Source organism: Macaca nemestrina, chromosome 2 (assembly GCF_043159975.1).
Source record: "Macaca nemestrina isolate mMacNem1 chromosome 2, mMacNem.hap1, whole genome shotgun sequence".
In the NCBI taxonomy this organism is placed as follows: domain Eukaryota; kingdom Metazoa; phylum Chordata; class Mammalia; order Primates; family Cercopithecidae; genus Macaca; species Macaca nemestrina.
The window spans coordinates 193,282,974-193,302,925 of NC_092126.1; the positions used below are offsets into that span (position 1 = coordinate 193,282,974).

Below are 19,952 nucleotides of genomic sequence, written 5' to 3' on the forward strand. Positions count from 1 at the left end.
AATGCCCATTTTCCCCTAGGATAAGCGCTTCGAAATAGAAGAAGAATCATGAATGCTGTTTTGATAAACACACAATAAATTTCTCCCTCCCACAGATATCTATTGATTCTATTTGAACTTGTTATTACTTTCAGGATAAATTTTCTGAGTGTCATCTCTATCATGGGAACTAGATATGTAATATCCATCAAAAGTTTATGAGATTATGCAATTCTGATGGAATTGTTTAAGTAAAAGGACAAAAATTTCAAAATTAGAAGATTAAACTATATATAAATTTAGATTATCTATTTAATATGTTTATAAGACTGGGCACTAGGCATTCATTGTTAAGTTAATGGCTTAGTTTTGTTTATTTTTATACATGATTTCTATTTGGAAAGTCACAGCTTAAAAATAATGCTTTTATATGACTTGAAATAAGATGTTTTGCTGTGTTTTTATAGCTAACTTAGCATAGATCCTTCTAGTTACTATTGACGTTTACGAAATAAGGATATATTAATCAAGCAAACTTTCTAAGACTATGATTTTGTAAATAACTACTATTTAATGGATAATTCAACAGCAGAAGACGACCAAAGTATAGTGGGATAAAAGAGAGATTTTTAAATTTAAATTGCTCTCTACATTTCTCATTATTTTTGAGTCTTAATTTTGGTTTGTTTAACAGAAATGCAAGGACAGGTAAAAATACAATGAAGAATTCCTGTAAATAGAAATGTGTTTTACCTACTTCATAAAATTTTAAAACTAAAAAGGAACAACTTATTTCTTGTACTATGGAATGAATTATAGCTCAGAATGGTAAAGCAACATGCTCAAAATTGTAATCTTTTAATTGCTTTAGAAAGATTAAAACCAGAGGGTTTTTTTTTTAAACTGTTAGTACCAAGATCTTTCCAACAATTACCAAAAGACTCTTACACTCCAAAAATAATTTATATAGGATGATAATACAAATTCCTTATTATTTATATATTTTTAAAAATCAGCGATTCTATAGACAGTGTTCACACCAGTTTAAATTTTGTTCACAATAAGATTATATAAGCAAGATACTGTTTTTTGGATTTGATAGAATTAAAGTTTATTTGTTATTTATGATGGATTATTATATTAATTTTTCAATACCTGCATATCTAAGTTTCAAAGAAAAATTTAGGCAGTCAATCTGACACATGGACAAACAGTAAAATCTATAAATGAGTTATATATATTACACTATATATAGAATATATAGTATTTTATATAGAAGGAAAAACTCATTAATATGTTTTATAATAGATAGATTATATATATTATCCATTATAGATCATATATAATATAGATTGTATATAGAAGAAAATAATTCATTTATAAATTTTACTGTTTAAAATACTATATGCAAATATAGTATTTTATATGTATATCCTTGTAATTTATGGTTGTTTAGTTTGAGAGAAATTGATTTGTACTCATCGTTAATTCATCATTAACACACTATTCACATAAGACAAAGTGTGTTTGCTAGAGGTGACTGATCAGTCTCCCACAGAAGAGTATTATAAGGGTTATAAGCTTCTTATGAGCTTTTCAAAAGAGACTTTCTTCTCATAAGTTCAGAGTGCTTTATCGATATTAGCTCATTAATCTTCACAGCATCCTTGTGAAGAAGACAACAGGTGTTATCACTGCTCTACACATGGAGCAACACATAATAGAAAGGTCAACTGCCTTGTTCAGGTTTATAGTAAGACAATTATGAAACCAAGCGCATCTGTGGATGTACATATACCTGAACCAAACTGCTGTGCTCTGAACTTCCCCAACTTTTTTGATAAGAATCTTGAGAGGCTTTTATTAAAATGCATGTGTGTCTTTGGTAAACACATTGCAAGAACATGAAGCAATAATGGGAGGGAGTCCATATAATAAAAGATTTAAAATATATAAACATCAAGTAAATTATGTGGTCTTGTGGATGATTCAGACAAACTAGAAAAACAATGCATTTTTAAAATGATGAAAAATTTCAACAGTGATTGACAAATCATATTTAGCAACTATTGGTGGATTTTTCTGAGTGATAAATTTATTGTGGCGATATTAAAAGATAAGTCTCCTTTATGAGCCACATTCTGAAACATATATGGATGAATTGACAATGTTGTTTGGGATTTGCTAAAAAGTTTTGTCCAAAAGGTGACAGCGTGATATGTTAAACGCTATCTTGTTTCATCATGAGTTGATAATTGTTGAAGCTGAGTGATGTGTGCAAATGAGTTTATTATAGTAACCCTTATATATTTTTATATATTTGAAATGTTATATCTTAAAAAGTTTTTATTAATGTGGAAAAATTCTCCTGATGAGGCTTTGATTTAGTAGGTTGGTTGCTGGGCCCAAGAGTATTTTTAATATACCCCCATATGAGTCTTATGATAAGGAAATTCTTGGAACTACTGCCCCTACTGACTCATTCTTGAGTTCTGTAGAGACTAACATAAAAAGCCAAATAGTTTAACATCTGGAATTTATTTATGTGCAATTTTTATGTTTAGAATTTTAGACAATACCCAGTTGTTGGTACAAAATAATTTTAAGTTCCCTTTTAAAAGCAAATGACTCTGATCCAATATTTTAAAAATAACATAATAAAATAAATTATGTGTTCTTAGTAAAAATGTACTCTTGAATTGAGTAGGCAGTGCAGATATACCAGTAGATTTTACTGAAAATTGAAAAAACAATGTTCATTTTTCACTATAAAATGTTCGCACCCACCAACACACACTGGGGCCTATCTGAGGGTGAAGGGAGGGAGGAGGGAAAGGACCAGGAAAAATAACTACTGGATACTAGACTCAATACCTGGGTAATGAAATAATCTGTACAATAAACCACAGTAAAGCCCCTGACACACGTTTACCTGTGTAACAAACCTGCACATCTACCCCTGAAATTAAAAGTTCAGATTAGTTTTCTACTTCAAATCAAGATAGCTCTGTTTTGACATAGAATGGTGTCAAAACATATCTTTCTAGACAAAGATGCAGGCTGTAACAGGGTCTTGACAAAAGTTTTCATAATTACTTAAGCAATAGAAAAATTGTGTAAAAGTAGATTTCTGTCTTTTCCTTTCCAATGAATCATATAACTGCTTATGCACATTTGGCATCAGAAATAAAAAATGAAATGTGCTTTTGGAAAAGAACTAGTCACTCATGTTTATAAAAGAGCAACACTATCATGTTGTTGATTGAATGCAGTTTAACTTAGTTTTTCAGGAAATCTTAAGCATTACGCTGACATTAACAGATTGAATTATTATTTAACTGATGCTCGTTTGGTGGTAAAATTAGGCCACAGGAGGAATAAAGATAAAAAGAATTGTAAGATATGATACAGCCTTTAAATTTGCATTCTAGGATTATTAGAGAAAACTTCCAAACCAAAAATCCTTATTATTATTAAATTTCCTCTGGAAATTTTATGACGTAACATTTTGACTTTAATTCTTTTTAGGATGCTTTTAATTTGAATGCAGGTTTAAAATACCACATTTGATTAGAAAAAAATGATTATTAAGATTTAAAATTCTTGTATTAATAGGAGGCTACTGTGAACCAATAATCAACATCTATTTCTAGTCTGTCCAAACTTAACTAGGAAAAATAATATTTCCTGAACTTATAGAACATTACGCCTAGGCTTCCTGAGCACTTAAAAATACTAACTGTAAAATCTACATTTACTTAAATAAAGTCTTATTTATTGTCTCCTATCAGTGGAGACACCTTTATACATCCTCCACTTAAAAATGTAAAAAAAAAAATTAAAAAAAAAATGTATTTCTCCATACTAATACATATTAATCATTTCAATTATTTAATTGTGCATTTACATAGCAGCTGGGTTCTGTTCAGATTCAGAGATGTTCACTTCCAAAATTTCCTACCCATCCACTTAATTCTTAATTTCCATTTCATATTTTTGAATTAATGAGAGCTCTGCTTGGTGGTTAAAGTAGGCAGTAGAAGAAGGAGTGCTGAGAAAGTTCCATCAACATGAAAATCTTTTACACTGTAACTAAAATGTGTTTTCAAAATTAAACTTGCCTAATTAAGTCTGCAAAAACCAATTTTTTTTTACCAATTGATGATTGTTTAAGACTCCACCTTTCTACTATTTCTGTTCTTTGACAACACAAATTTCTGAACATATAAAGGTTATCTTACTTAAATTTATAAATCTGCATTTCTTAGAACTGAACTGAAGTGATATAGAGGTGGGTAAATGAGGGGAACTATCATGGAGCTGGAACTTTCATAAGTGTCATATGTAAATAATACAGAAAAAATTTTGACTAGAGTGATTTCACCAATTTTAAAAAATATTTTATTCAGAAATAATAGAATAACTTGCAATATTTGTTTGTGTCTTAACCTGCTTGGGCTGCCTTAACAAAATATCATGGACTGGGTGGCTTAAACAACAGAGATGTATTTTCTCACCGCCTGGAGGCGGGAGGTCTGAGATCATGGTGGAGATCTAGTGGGGGCTCTCTCCCTGGCTTACAGGTGGCTGCTTTCTCACTGGGTCCTCACATAGCCTTTTCTGGGTGCATCTTTTTCTCTTTTTACAAAACCATGAATTCTATTTGATTAAAAACTCTACTCTCATAAACTAATGTAACTGTAATTACCTACTAACTGTCTCACTGGGGGTTAGGGCTTCTACCCATGAATTCTGGGAGAACACAGTTCAGTCCATAGCATTTTCCTACTCTCTATTCTAGCATTGATTTCAACCCAATCTAATATCAATCTTTCCTTGTGGTGGTCTATCATAACATTGTATAGTTAGTGGTATTAGATTTCCAAATGTGAAGTCAGAAAGACCTGGTTGTGCATCCCAACTCTACTATTTAATAGCTGTGGGATTGTAAGTAAGTTAAATTTTGTAAAGCTCAGTTTTCTCATCTCTAAGTTGGGAATAATGATGTATGGTGTAGATTAAATTAGTTATTACAGGTAATGCATCCAGTGCAGTGCTTACTACTTTCTAAGCACTTGTATGCTTTTATTAATTTGCTGCATTGCTCCATTTTCTAAGTGTAAGTAAATTATACACAGGTGTTCATTCACTCTACAAATCTTTATTGATCATCCACTCTGGTAATTCATTTTTTATTGTCCTTTTTAAGAATGCAGCTGTGAGCAAGAGAAAGAAGTTTTCTATTGTCATGGGTTTGTGTGTGTGTGCGTGGAAGGAAACCTATAGTAAGCACATGAGACCATTACCCAGTAAAGGTAGCTTGGTAGAAAATTCTATATAATGATGGAATAAGGTGACAACTTTAGGTTGTTAAAGGATTTCTTTCTAAAATATGAGTACTAAGAATTTACAAAAAAAAAAAGAATAAACCAATTTTGCAAGAGTAATATGCACCATTCAAAACAAAGTAGATGGAGAAAAAGCTTGGTAAATTTAAGTACTAAAAGACAAAAATCAGTGTGGCTAGAACAAATTAGGAGGAGCAAAGTGGATGAATTAGAAGAAAGATTCTAGGCATGAGCAAGTAAGGCTTCAGGAGCTGGTGTAAGGGTGCCAACTTCTATGAGGGATGCTAAAGCTTTTAAAGGTTTCAAGAAAAGGAGTGGTGTTTTGGGATGTATGTTTTAAAGGAACCACTCTGACTCCTGTGATAAATGGATTACAGAAAAAGAAAGGAAGCAGAAAGAGCTGCTGAGAGGATGCTGCAATGTCCAAAAATATTGATGCTTATCAAAGGACAGCCTCTTCTCATCTACTCCAGCCAGGGCTCAGCAGTGCTATGAGAATTTGGGGGGAAAACAAATATGCCTTGTGAAGATTATTGTGCTTAGTGTCTTGCACAAAACAGATTATTTAAATCACTTTCTGCTACTCTGATGAAAAATAAACAGGTTCTCAATCAGAGTATATTCTGCCTACAGTTTACGTTCAAATGTGCCTATTGACACACTAGGTGACAAATAACCTCTTTTTGTTGTTGTTGACACTTGGAAGAGCTGTTCTTTTTTCTCCTTACCTTCTCCTCTTCCTCCTTCTTTCTTCATATGATCATAGAAAAAATAACAAAATAACCAAACTTTATATACCTCAAAATTAAGACATCTTAGTTTTGGTCTAGTTGCAAAATGATACAAATGTATATAATAGGACAATATTATTGAGCTATGGACAACATAGCCCGATGGTCAGATTGAATTATATGAATAATTTAAGACTTTAGGTACAGATGTTGTGGCTGGAATTTACTATAATGTGAAGAAGATAATTATATTAGCTTGCTTGGGTGGCCATAACAAAACTACCATAGACTGGAAGCCTTAAACAACAGAAATTAATTTTCTCACAGTTCTGGAGGCTTGAAGTCAAAGATCAAGGTCCAGTAGGGTCAGTTTCTGGTGAGGACTATCATCCAGGCTTGTAGATGGCCACCTTCTATTTGTGCTATCACATGACGTTTTTGCTGTGTATGTGTGCAGGAGCATGCTCGGGTGTCTCTTTTTCTTTTCATAAGGACACAAGTTTTATTAGTTTGGGGTCCCACACTTATGACCTCATTTAACCCTTATCACCTCCTTGCAGTCTCTATGTTCACATAGTCCCTTTCACATTCGAGGTTAGGATGACAACATATGAGTTCTGGGGAGCAAAATTCAGTTCATATCAGTCTCCCCTGGCTCCCCAAAAGTCATGCCTTTAGCCCATGCCAAATACATTCTTTCAATCCTAATAGCTCCAAAAACCTTAATCCATTCCAGCATCAACTCTAAAGTCAATAGTTCAGCCTCATCTAAATCATTGTATTTCCTCTCCAGCTGTGAACCTGTGAAATCAAACAAGTTATATGCCTTAAAATATGATGGTGAGACAGGCATAAAATAGGCATTCTATTTCATAAAAGAGAAATGGAAAAGAAGAAAGCAGTGAGGGGTCTCAAGAAAGTACAAAACCTAGAAAGAAAACATTCAGTAGATCTTAAAGCTCAAAAATAGTTATCTTTCATTTGATGCTCTGCCCTCCACTCCCACCACGGTGGTAGTATCACACACATGATACTGCAGGATGCTGCTTCAATGCCTTCTTTGGGGCCCTACCATGTGAAATTAAGGAGAATGGAGTCTTGTTCCCTGGACCGGTGGAGGGAGTGACAGCCTTGATGATCTCTGAATCACCTTTGAAATTGTTCTTCCATTTTCATGAAGAGCAAAGCATGTTTGCATATGGATAGCGCTAGTCATAATTTCTCATTTTGTAAAATTCTTGAAGTTCAACAGTCTTCTTTCATTCCCTCTCTTTTATTCTATTTTCTTTAGTCCCAGCAGGCAGTGTTTCTGACGGTATAATCTCATCTCTATTCCTGGCTTCTGCTGAGGTGGCTTATTAAATTTGCAATTTATAACCAAACTAATTTCCTTTACCAAATGGTTGTTCAGCCCATACCCTTAGTTTCTCTTCAGAACAAAGCTTATTAATATTTTGCAATATAGATGTTTGATAATTTTCCAAGTCTTCAAGTTCTGGTTCCTTTTTACTTAACAAGTCCTTCTTTACTTCATGTCTTTTCTCATCACAATCCATGTTTTCCTCTTACATGTTACTATAAGCAGTCAAGAGGAATCAAGATACTCCTTCAATACTTTGCTTTAGAATTGTCCTCAGTTAAATATCCCATTTCATTACTCACAAATTTTACTTTCCACAAAACATTAAACACAATTTAGCTTAGCTCTCTGACATTTTATAACAGTATTGCCTTTCCTCCAGTTTTCAACAAGCTGCTTTTCATTTCCATCTGAAACCTCACTAGAAAGGTCTTTAACATTCCTGTTTCTACCAACATTCTGTTCATAATTATTTGTGTATTCTCTAAGAAAATAGTGACTTACTTTCTAGATCGTCTCTTTTCTTTTGAGTCTTCACTGGCAACAACCTTAATGTCTACATTTCTACCGTGTACCACAAAACTCTTTCAGCCTTTTTTCATTGCCCAGTTCCACAGCCACTTTCACCTTTTTAGTTATTTATTGGAGTAGCACTCCATTTCTCATTGCCAAAACAGAAACAGAACCAACAAGATGCTTGTATATAGAGAGAAAGAGATGTATCGTAAGGAATTGGCTCACACAATTATGGAGGCTGAAGAGTTCCAAGATCTATAGTTGGCAAGCTAGAGATGGAGAAGAGGTGATATTGTAGTTCCAGTCCAAATTCAAAAGCTTGAGAATCAGAGGAACCAATAGTACACGTTCCAGTTTGGCAGCCTTCAGGCTTGATGCCCAAGAAAAGCCAATGTTTCTGTTTTAGTCCAAAGGCAGAAAAGACTAATGTCCCAGCTCAAACTGTCAGCTAGGATTTTCCTCTTGCATACAGGAGAGTCAGCCTTTTTGTTTTATTCAGAGCTTTAGCTGGTTGAATGAGAGCCAAGCACATTAGGAAGGGCAGTCTGTTGAATTCAATTTACCATGTCAAATATTAATCTCATCCCCAAATACCCTACCTAACAAACACACCCAGAATAATGTTTCACCAGATATCTGGGCATCTTGTGGCCCAGTAAAGTTTCAACATACAATTAACCATCACAATAATGATCCACAGCTTTAAAAACTTTTACTTAGGTTTTGTCACAGACAAGCATTTGCTTTGTATCTGATAGTGCTGACACTGGAGGAAATCAAAGGTGGATGCATTTTAATTACCTTTGCAGATTTATTTTATGCTAAGAAAGAGAAAAGAGCAAAAGATGTTGCTAAGAAACTTTAGCTTAGGTAACATATATATGCTTACAAATGTTACTACTTGATTCTCTGTAATATTAAAAAAAGAGAGAGCTATGACAATTTTTACTATTTGATTCTCTGTTATATTAAAAAAAGTGAAAGCTATGACCTTCACAAACTGAAAGTTAATTAAAATCATTTGGTCCATCCCTCCGTTTTATGTAAAACAGATCTTCATATAAATAATTTTAGATATGTAGGTCTTTCTTTTTATTCTTAAGGTTTACAGAAAACTCAGCAGAAATGATGAAATACCCACTCTAAAACAAGAACAAACAAAATGAATAAGTCACAACTCTGCCTTTGAAAAGTTGACAATGAAAGAACTAAAAACCTCCACAAATAATTTCAATATAATATACTTAAAAACCTATTTCAACTTTTACAAACATCATCTTTGCCTTCTGTTTTCTTCTATAACCCATGACAAACAGGCCTTTAATTCCCCTCTCATATATTCATTTTTCCAAGTCCACTAATGCATTCCCTCTTCAAAAGTTCAGAAATAACATTTTATGTGCTTCAAAAAATGGAGAGTTTTCAGTTTTTATTTTTTGGGATTCTCTGCTGTATATGATTTTGTGTTTACTCAATCTGTCTTTAAACTTGTGATTTCCTTTATATCTCCTTCAGTGCATATTCTTGAGGGGTTTTTTTTTTTTGTATGCAAATTCTGAAGATTTTCTTCCTGCTTTATTTTTGAGCTATTTCCTGTTTTATTTTTGAGCTATTACCCATCCTCTGGCTCAGAATGGACCCGAGCTTATTTGACTCTATGATATATTTCTAGGTAAACCGGTTCACTAAGACCTGCATACTGATGTCTACAAAATCGTTATCTCTTGTATCTTTTCAAATAAAATAGTCAACATAATATTATTAGTGATTAAAATAAGAATTTTGTTTAAAGTATTAAAGTATTTAAAGTATTTATTCTTAACTCAATGGCATATTATAAACTATAAGAATTACTAGCATTAGGTGTACGATTTTAATTTTCATTTTACTTTTTCAAGAGACAGGGTCATAGATTGAATTTGCTGTATATCTCACTTAGACTACACACAACTTGATAAAAATTAATGTTGAGTCTAATCCTACGATAGAAGAATGTTAGAAAAATATGCTTTCTTAGATATAAACCTCTCATCTTTGTAAATTACACGTTCTTGGGACCATAATAGTGCCAAATTATAGTCAGCCTTCTTGCATCCTTGAAGGAGTAATTTACTTCAAGTGAACAAAAATTTTCTTTCAAAATAGAACTCTACTTTCATGACTGTAACTTAGCCTGATATTAGCTAGTGAAAGAGCAGTATCAATGACATTCTCTTTGGGCAAATCCTGAGTGTTTGTTTAATAGATAATGACAATATATATTTTTAATAAGTTAAGGAGTATTTTTAAAGCCCTCAAGAGAATATGAAGAAATCAGAAATTTGGTAATTATTGTGTGTGTTTCTTTACATGCACATTATTCCATAACAGAAGAGAATAAACCATTTAGAAAGTCCGAGTGGATTTTTTTTTTTTTTTACATTGCTCACTTAATTTATTCACTATTTTTTCAAACATTATTAGATACCTGTCATTGGACAGAATCAGAGATCAACACCGAATACTGGGATAAAGGGACAGAGGACCAAGACTGGAAAAGCTGAGAGAGGCTTCACATGGGCAGTCTGTAGGCAAAATCTTATCTACAGATGTGACTGTTTGGTCTGCTTAGTTCATCACAATTTCCACCTCTTTTATTGTTTTTTGCCCCTGTATGGACCATGCACCATTGTGTTTACAATCTCTAATCATGTTTGTTCAGCCTTGTGGCTGGGCTGCAGGGAAAATGGGGAGAGAGAAATAAACTCCCATGAAATATCTACCAGTCAAATAGTAATATGAGAGAATATGATAAATTTGGATTTGAATAAAATATGTCTCTTTATCCAATGACTTATCTAGTGAGTAAAACTGAGAAAGAAGGTATGGATTTTTTAATTGGTATATTTGAAATGATGAAAATGAACTAAATCATCTAGGTGTAGGTGTTTGTGGTTTTGTTTTGTCTTTTTAATCCACAATTTTAATTTAAATGATATTTAAATCAGAATGTGTAATGTGGATGAAAGTTACGTTAATGTGATTGAGGCATTCATGGCAACATGTAGCATTCCAGACTCTATGTGTAGACTGTGGATGGCACAGGAAGAGAAAAGAGTCAAGCACAAAGTTTTAATCCTACATTACAGTGCCAAAGGAATACAGAAAACAGCAACAAGATTAGGTGAGAGGCTGTGGGATAAAGAAAGCAAGCAGAGGGATTTGTACTTAGAAAAGACAGGTATTCATACGTCTGTGTAGGAAGGGAAGGATGGATTGTTTGGGGGTTGGAGGGAATTCACCCTGGATAGCCTTTGTTTTCTCTGTGATACGGAGAACAAGATGTTTGTTAGACTGAAATAGGTATAAATGGGTAAACAATCTGAATAGAACTATGAAAGAACACATGAAAAGAGGCCAAGAGCAAATGATCCAGGACAACCAAAAACAAATTGCTGTGCTGTCCTGAGGGACTAGCTATTGTTACAAACTATACAATTTTTACGTGTCACCATGAACCCTTAGCATCCCTTATATACCCTTAGCATATATTCTGCTGATCATATATTTTATCATTGGTGAAGCAGTAATGATTATCATGGCTTTGGAATAAAAAAACCTTTGCCCTTGGGTATTTCATGTATCTTGGGGTGATGTATTAATGCAGAATATATAATTTCACTCAGATCAAATCATAATATATTTTGAAATGTTCTAAGATCAATTTTAGATCATTTTAATCAGCAGTTAATCTTTGGAATTTACAACTAAAATAGGATAAATTCAAATTATAGTCATATATTGGCTTATCCTTGTGATGACTTTTGAACTATTTCCTTTGACAGTTGAGATAGATCCACCTTGAAAAAATACTATATAAAGGTTTGGATTTAAATGAAGAGAGTGTACTTTATCTGGTATGAGTTTTATGGTCAATAGCTTCTTGGTCTTTAACTGATACACAATCCAAGAGTTTCGCTTTTTTAAAGATGATAAGTTTCAAAAAATAGTGAATGTAATATATCTTTCTATCCATAATGGTGACCATTCTAGGATCATTACTTAAACTCCTGCGAATATCTATTTTTATACTGGTTAATAAATTTTAATTATACACGGCAAGGTTAAAAATCATTATACATGTTGCAATTCTTCTTCACAGTTATGAAAATGAGCTTAACTTCATATGCATGATGCTACTGCAGATCTATTATTAGATCTATTATTTGTAGAATATGTACTTTGAAGTACTTTTCCCAGATCCATATATGCATGCTCTGAGCGGCTTTATTCTCTTCCCTGCTTCTAATACGGGTCTAAAGGACATATTGGCAAAAGGCCTACATTATGATAAGGAGAATTTTTTTTTAATTCAAAGCTAACTGGCCCTTGTATAGATCTATGGCCTTGGCTACATGAGAACACTCTTTAGCCAGCTGAGCATACTGCTTCAGGCTACAATTATTTATGTCTTTCTTGCAGAAAATTCCTCAATTTCCATTTTAAATGTTCTAAATTTCATAAGGTTATTTTAAAAGGTTTTCTGCCTTATTCCTCTCACAGACTTTCAACCAGAAGAGCTAAAATTATGCAACCTCCACTTTTAGCTTAATCTCCAAGCAGCCAGATTCTGGGACAAATCAAGAAAACAATTATTGCTTATCAGTCAGTCACCCACTAGGTGAGCCATGTCTACAAATCATACTTGAGTTTTCTGCCAGGCACCAGTCTCATAGAGATGATTAATTACCCTGAACTTCAATCGTATCAGAGGCTAATACAGGCCTGGCCATATGCCCAACCCCATAATTACTAGCATAACCAAAGAAAGTAAAATGGGAAATTAAATAACTAAAAGTAAAATTTTGTCAAAATTTTAAGGCAGAGGTCTGAAGTTATGGGATGATGGGTTATTAATCACAAGAAAGGTGAGTATAAGTGAAATAAGAATGACAAAATAGTGCAAAGGATCCTAAGAAACTGTTATGAATAATTGTACGCAAGTAAATTAGATAGCCTACAAGTAATGCATAAATTCCTTGACGTATACAACCTTCGAAGGCTGAATTATAAAGAAATGTAAATTTTTAACCAACCAAAAATGATTAAGGACATTGCATCAATAATAAAAAGTCTCTCTTCAAAGAAAACCCCATGACCTGATGTCTTCAATGTTGAGTTCCATCACACATTTAAAGAAGAGCGAATGTCAACTCTTTTCAAAGTCTTCCAAAAATCTGAAGAGGAGGGAATACTTCCAAACTTATTTTACAAGGCCAGCCATCACTCTGATACCAAATCCAGATAATGACACTACAAAACATAAATAAATGAAGGAAAACTACAGGTCAAGTCAATAGTCCTGATTAACAAAAATAACACATATGCAAAAATTCTCAACAAAATATTAGCAAATTGAGTTCAGTAGTACATTAAAAATATCATTCAATGTAATCAACTAAGATTCATCCAAAGAATGCAAAGATGTTTCAACATACATAAATCAATAAATCACATTAACATAATTAAAGACAAAATCCATATGGTCATTTCAATATATGTAGAAAGAGTATTGGACAATTTTTAACTTTTTTATGATAAAAACTTTCAGCAAATAAGGTAAAGATGGATTGTACTACAACACAATAAAAACATTATATGTCAAACCCGCAGCTGATATCACACTTAACGGAATAAAGCTGGAAACTTTTTCTCTAAGATTCACAATAAGACAAAAATGCCCATTCTCAGCACTTCTATTCAATGTCATACTGGAGGTCCTATTCAGAGTAATTTGAACAAAGAGAGAAATACAAAAGTATCCAAATTAGAAATAAATAAGTTAAATTGTCTCTGTTTGCAGATAACATTATTTTATAATATAGAAAACCCTGAAAACTTCACCAGAAAACTGCTAGAACTAATATAGAATTCCAATAAAGTTGAAGAATACAAAATTGGCATGCAAAAATCAGTAGTATTTCTATACATAAGAGCAAACTACCTGAAAAGGAAATTTAAAAAAAAATCATTTATAAAGCTACAAAAAATGAAATACTTAGAAAAAGTTTAATGAAGGAGATGAAATATCTGTACACTGAAAACCATAAAACACTGATGAAATAATTTGATGACACACATCAATGAAAAGATAGCCCATAATTATGGACTGGAAGAATTAACATTGTTAAAATGCCCATGCTATTCAAGGCAATCTACAGAAGCATTGCAGTTCCTATGAAAATACCAATGACATTCTTCACAAAAATAGAAAAAAATCCTAAAATTCATATGAAATCAGAAAAAAAAAAACCAAATAGTCAAAGCAATCATAATTTAAAAAAGCTGATGACCACATACTACCTAACTTCAAAATATACTACAAAGCTACAGGAAGCCAAACAATATTGTACTGGCACAGACACATAAACCACAGACATATAAACATAAGCAGACACATAAACTAATGGAAGAGAGCACAGAATTCAGGAATATGTCCATACATTTACAGCTGACTGATTTTCAACAAATATTCTAAAAACATGCAATGGAGAAATAATAATCTCTTCAACTAATGGTGGTCAGAAAATTGAATATATACATGCAGAAGAATTAAATTATACCTTATGCTCATGCACTATATAAACATCACCTTAAAATGGATGAAATAGGTGAAAGATTTAAATGTAAGACCAAAACATGAAAATACTATAAGCAAACATAGAAGAAAAACTCCATGGCATTGGTCTGGACAATGAGTTTTTCAATATGACCCCAAAAGCACAAGCAACAAAAGCAAACATAGACAAATAAGATTATACCAAACTAAAGAGCTTCTTTACAGAAAGGAGACAGTCAACATAATGAAGAGACAACATACAGAATGGGAGAAAATATATACAAACTATACATCTGATAAGGTGTTAATATACAAATTATATAAGAAACTCAAAACACTCAATTGCAAGAAAATAACCCAAATTTTAAAACGGACAAAATACATTAATAGACACCTTTCAAAGGAAGACATGCAAATGATCAAGAGGCATATGAAAAAATGCTTAACATCACTAATCATTAGGGAAATGCAAATTAAAACCGTAATGAGATATCACTTCACTCCTTTAAGAATGGCTATTACAGAAAAGACAAAAGATAAGTGTTAGTAAGGATATGGAGAAAAAAGAACACTCTTACACTGTTGGTGGAAAAATAAATTAGCACAAACATTATGAAAAACACCATAGAGGTTCCTCAAAAAAATTATAAAGAGAACTACCACATGATCCAACAATTCCACTGGTAGGCATATTCAAAGAAAATGAAATCAATATTTCAACAGGCATCTTCCCTTTCATGTTTGTTGCATCATTATGTACAAGAGTCAAGATATGAAATCAATCTAAGTGTTCATCAATGGATGAATGGCTTTAAGAATGTGGTACATATACACAATAAACTATTCAATAATTAAAAAGAAAATACTGTCTTTTGCAATATGGAGCCATTATGTTAAGTGAAATAAGCCAGGGACAGAAAGCCATCTGCTGCATGCTCTCACTCATATGAAGAATCTAAGAAAGTTGGTTTCGTGGAAAGTTAGAAGTAAAATGGTTTTCACCAGGGTCTGGAGTAGTTGGGGAGCTGTTTGTTAAAGGATACAAAATTTCAGTTAAATAAGAGGAATATGTTCAAGAGATCACTTGTACACATGTTGACTATATCTGATAGTGCATTGTATTTCTGAACAAAACGCTAAGAGAATGGATGCAAAGTATTCTCACTATGAAAATAACTATGTGAGGTAACGTATATGTAAATTTGCTAGATTTAGTCACTCCTTAATGTATATATGCTTTAAAACAATATGCTGTACATGATAAGTACATGCAGTTTTAAGTTTCAATTAAAAAAAGAATGATGGAAAAAAGAGAAGATCAGAGAATATGGAAGAGAATAGCAGCTCAGAAAAATGTTTCTCAAGGAATTTATGATGAAGGTGCCCTCAATGGATGAATAATAATTCAGCACTTAAAGTTTTCACATTATCTAAGTTTTCTCTTGATTATCCTTATGTTTTCTAAAAGATGCACGTTAATAAATTTAGAATGAGGATTTTTGGCAGAATTTTACCTTGATACTTAATCCACAAATACAATGTGTTACATTTTCACTCTTTTCATTAATTAAATTAATCATATCACTATAAATATATATTGCAAAACTTATAAACAAATAGTGGGAAGCTTACATTTTCTCTTCAGCAGTATGTCCTATAGGTTGTGAGACAGATATTTTCATTCTTCTATTCTTTTGTTTAGTATCTATTATGAGCCTAGTACTAGGTACAAGTGTGTAGTATTAAATGACACTCAATGACTACCCTCATGGAAATTATAGTCTGAACAGTTAATAAGCACTCCCATCTCACGTTAAGGATGAAAAAACAAACAAACAAACTTAAACAAAAGAAAGAATTGATGTTTTTAAGTTGTAATGTGTTTCATAAAGGCAGTAAATTTTAGGGGGAAAGAGCAGATTAAGAGACAAGAATCAGAAAACTTTCCGAAGAAACTTGCAGGAATTTTCTAAATGAAGACTTCAGGGCAGAGTGGAAAGTGTATTCCTGGCAGAGGAAACCAAGCATTGATACAATGACCTGAAGTGGAAAAGAACTTGGTACATTAAAAGAAGTTAAAAAAAAAAATCAGGATGGTTATAATATAGAAGATATTGGAAACAGTGAGCGATGTTGGAACCTTCTAGGTTATGCTAGTAGATTTGGGAAGAATTCAAAGAGCAAAAATAAGAAGGATGACACAGTGTAATCTACTTTCTATGTAACTACAAAAGAGTTGGGTAATTCATCAATTGGAATCCATGCATGTTGGAAATAACATCTTGATTCAAAAAAAATCCCAGAAATCAACAAATAGTATGATATCCTACTAAAAATCGTTGAATACTAAAAAGAATCAAAAATTTGGAAACACCACATTTAGATAATATATTTTTAGATATACACAAATGTAGAAAACTATTTCAGGCTGGGCGCAGTGGCTCAAGCCTGTAATCCCAGCACTTTGGGAGGCCGAGACGGGTGGATCACGAGGTCAGGAGATTGAGACCATCCTGGCTAACACGGTGAAACCCCGTCTCTACTAAAAAATACAAAAAACTAGCTGGGCGAGGTGGCGGGCACCTGTAGTCCCAGCTACTTGGGAGGCTGAGGCAGGAGAATGGCGTGAACCCGGGAGGCAGAGCTTGCAGTGAGCTGAGATCCGGCCACTGCACTCCAGCCTGGGCGACAGAGCGAGACTCCGTCTCAAAAAAAAAAAAAAAAAAAAAAAAAAGAAAATTATTTCAAGTATCAAAGTAAAGTTTCACTCAATATACAGGGTAATGAAGTGAGGGAAGGCAAGATGTGGGATGAGGTGGAGCCCACGTGTAGATGCATCAATTTTGGTAACATTCTACTGCTTAATTTTGGTGTCAGCTCACAGTATTTATTGTATTATTTTGCTTTCTAAGTTTCTAAACTAATATGGTTTATTTTAGTATGGCATACACTATGTTAAAAACCAACCCAAATGTCCATCAATGACAGACTGGATTAAGAAAATGTGGAACATATACACCATGGAATACTATGCAGCCATATAAAAGGATGAGTTAATGTCCTTTGTAGGGACATGGATGCAGCTGGAAACCATCATTTTCAGCAAACTATCACAAGAACAGAAAACCAAACACTGCATGTTCTCACTCATATGTGGGAATTGAACAATGAGAACACTTGGAGACAGGAAGGGGAACATCACACACTGGGGCCTGTCGTGGAGTGTGGGGAGGGGGGAGAGATAGCATTAGGAGATACACCTAATGTAAATGACGAGTTAATGGGTGCAGCACACCAACACGGCACATGTATACATATGTAACAAACCTGCACATTGTGCACATGTACCCTAGAACTTAAAGTATAATAAAAATAAATATATAAATAAAAAAATAGAATGGGTTGGTGTGTGTGGGCTGCGGGGAGGAATAAAGTAGAGGCTAAGAAACCGGATAGGAGGACGATGAACTTCTTAAATTGACGGAGTTAAGTGAAGAAGAGAAATGTGTAAGAGATGGCTCCTAAGATTCTGGCTCCATCAATAGGAGGAAAGGTGTGGCCTGTTTCTGAGATAAAGAAGATTAAAAGAGGGCTGGGGAAGACAGAGTATTCATAAACATTTTGATCTTGAAATCCCAGAGAGTAATCTTAGAAGTAGCATTGGGGCTTAGAAATCTGTCATTCAGAAAGAAGTCTGGCATGAAGATACCCAGTTTGAATTCATTCATGTATAGAATGTGTTTGAAGCCATAGGAATGGATGCGAGAGGAAGACGGGAAGAGGAAGGAGGAAGAAAAGATGAAGAAAAACACTCCAGTTTTAGAAATATTTTGAGGAGGTGAATTTTGTAAAAGAGACTACAGGGTGATCTTAAATGTAAGAAAGAATTATCTAAGAGGGTATAGTGTCATGCATTCCAAGAAAAAAATACTATCTTAAGAAGAAAAAAATGGTTACTTATATTGAACGTTCTTGATAAATCTAATTATGTGACAGAGTTTCTATGCAGTTTTGTTAACTCTGAAATAATCCAAGACTTCAAAAGGTTCAGCTTTGTTGGTGCAAAGGGAATGGATTCCAAATTGGAGTGAGTTAAAGAATAAATGGAAATAGGGTTATGGAGGGTATGAAAGAGTCTAGAGAGACAAGATGGTAACTGAAATCATTTTATTTTCCTTTTAGTTTGATGTAGTTCTTTCTTCAGATCAAACATGCTAAATATGTAATGCTGATTGAAATCCTGAATATAAGAAAAAATAGATTGAGGATGCCAATGAGATATAAGTAATGGTTGCAGGTTTGTTTTATTTATTTATTTTTATTTTATTTATTTATTTATTGAGACAGAGTCTTGTTCTGTCAGCCAAGCTGGAGTGCAGAGGCCTGATCTCGGCTTACAGCAACCTCTGCCTGCCAGGTTCAAGAGATTCTCCTGCCTCAGCCTCCCAAGTAGCTGGGATTTCAGGCATGCACCACCAGGCCCAGCTAATTTTTGTGTTTTTAGTAGAGACAGGGTTTCATGATGTTGGTCAGGCTGGTTGTTGCAGTGTTTTGAGAAGGTAACATCGGTTGGGATATACATTTTATTGACCTTTAAAATAAAGAAGAGAAGTTTCTCCATAGTAGAATTAAACTAAAAAAGAATTAGGGTTTATGTGAATATGACTGTTTTTTTTTTTTGTTTGTTTGTTTGTTTTTTGAGATGGAGTCTGGCTCTGTCACCCAGGCTGGAGTGCAGTGGTGTGATCTCAGCTACACTGCAAGCTGAGCCTCCCAGGTTCACGCCATTCTCCTGCCTCAGCCTCCCAAGTAGCTGGGACTACAGGCGCCTGCCACCACGCCCGGCTAATTTTTTGTATTTTTAGTAGAGACGGGGTTTCACCGTGTTAACCAGGATGGTCCCAATCTCCTGACCTTGTGATCCGCCCGCCTCAGCCTCACAAAGTGCTGGGATTACAGGCGTGAGCCACTGTGTCGGGTCAAATTTGTAGTCTTGAAAGCAGATTTTTTTCAGTTTTGGAATACTGTCTTTTCAATGAAGAAAAAAGTAAGCTAGATTGTTGAGAGTGAGGGAGGAAACGGAGAGTAGAAAAAGTGAATCAGTAGGGTAGGCACTGTTGGTTAGAGTGAAAGAATAAGCTAAATATAAATCCTCTTGTAACACTGCTGCGTGACCTGAAGTAATTTTAGAGCTCTGTGATAACTTCTACTTACCGGGCTTTAACTTTTCTCCAGAAATCTTAAATAAGAAATAATCACTCATCACCCTACAGTATGCACTTCTTCCTCCTCTATTATGTTGATATTATCATTATGATCACCCAATTCACCCAAGTTCCAAATCCTAGAAATATTGACATCTTCATTTATTGACAATTAGTTGCCAAGTATAAATTGTATCTCAATGAAGATACAATTCA

The 19,952-nt window shown here is 33.6% G+C and overlaps 1 long non-coding RNA gene across 5 annotated transcripts in view; it reads left to right on the top strand.

Moving 5' to 3' along the window:
- The window catches only part of LOC105485512 (uncharacterized), a 175,769-nt gene that overhangs the window by 10,306 nt on the left and 145,511 nt on the right, over positions 1 to 19,952 (top strand). Inside the window, exon 3 of one of the 5 annotated variants that reach the window (XR_011619466.1) lies at positions 10,398 to 10,645. The exons of the other annotated variants lie outside the window; for them this stretch is intronic. This is a non-coding gene — a long non-coding RNA (uncharacterized lncRNA). Of the gene's footprint in view, positions 1 to 10,397; positions 10,646 to 19,952 lie in introns of those variants that run through there. 5 annotated transcript variants of the gene reach the window in all.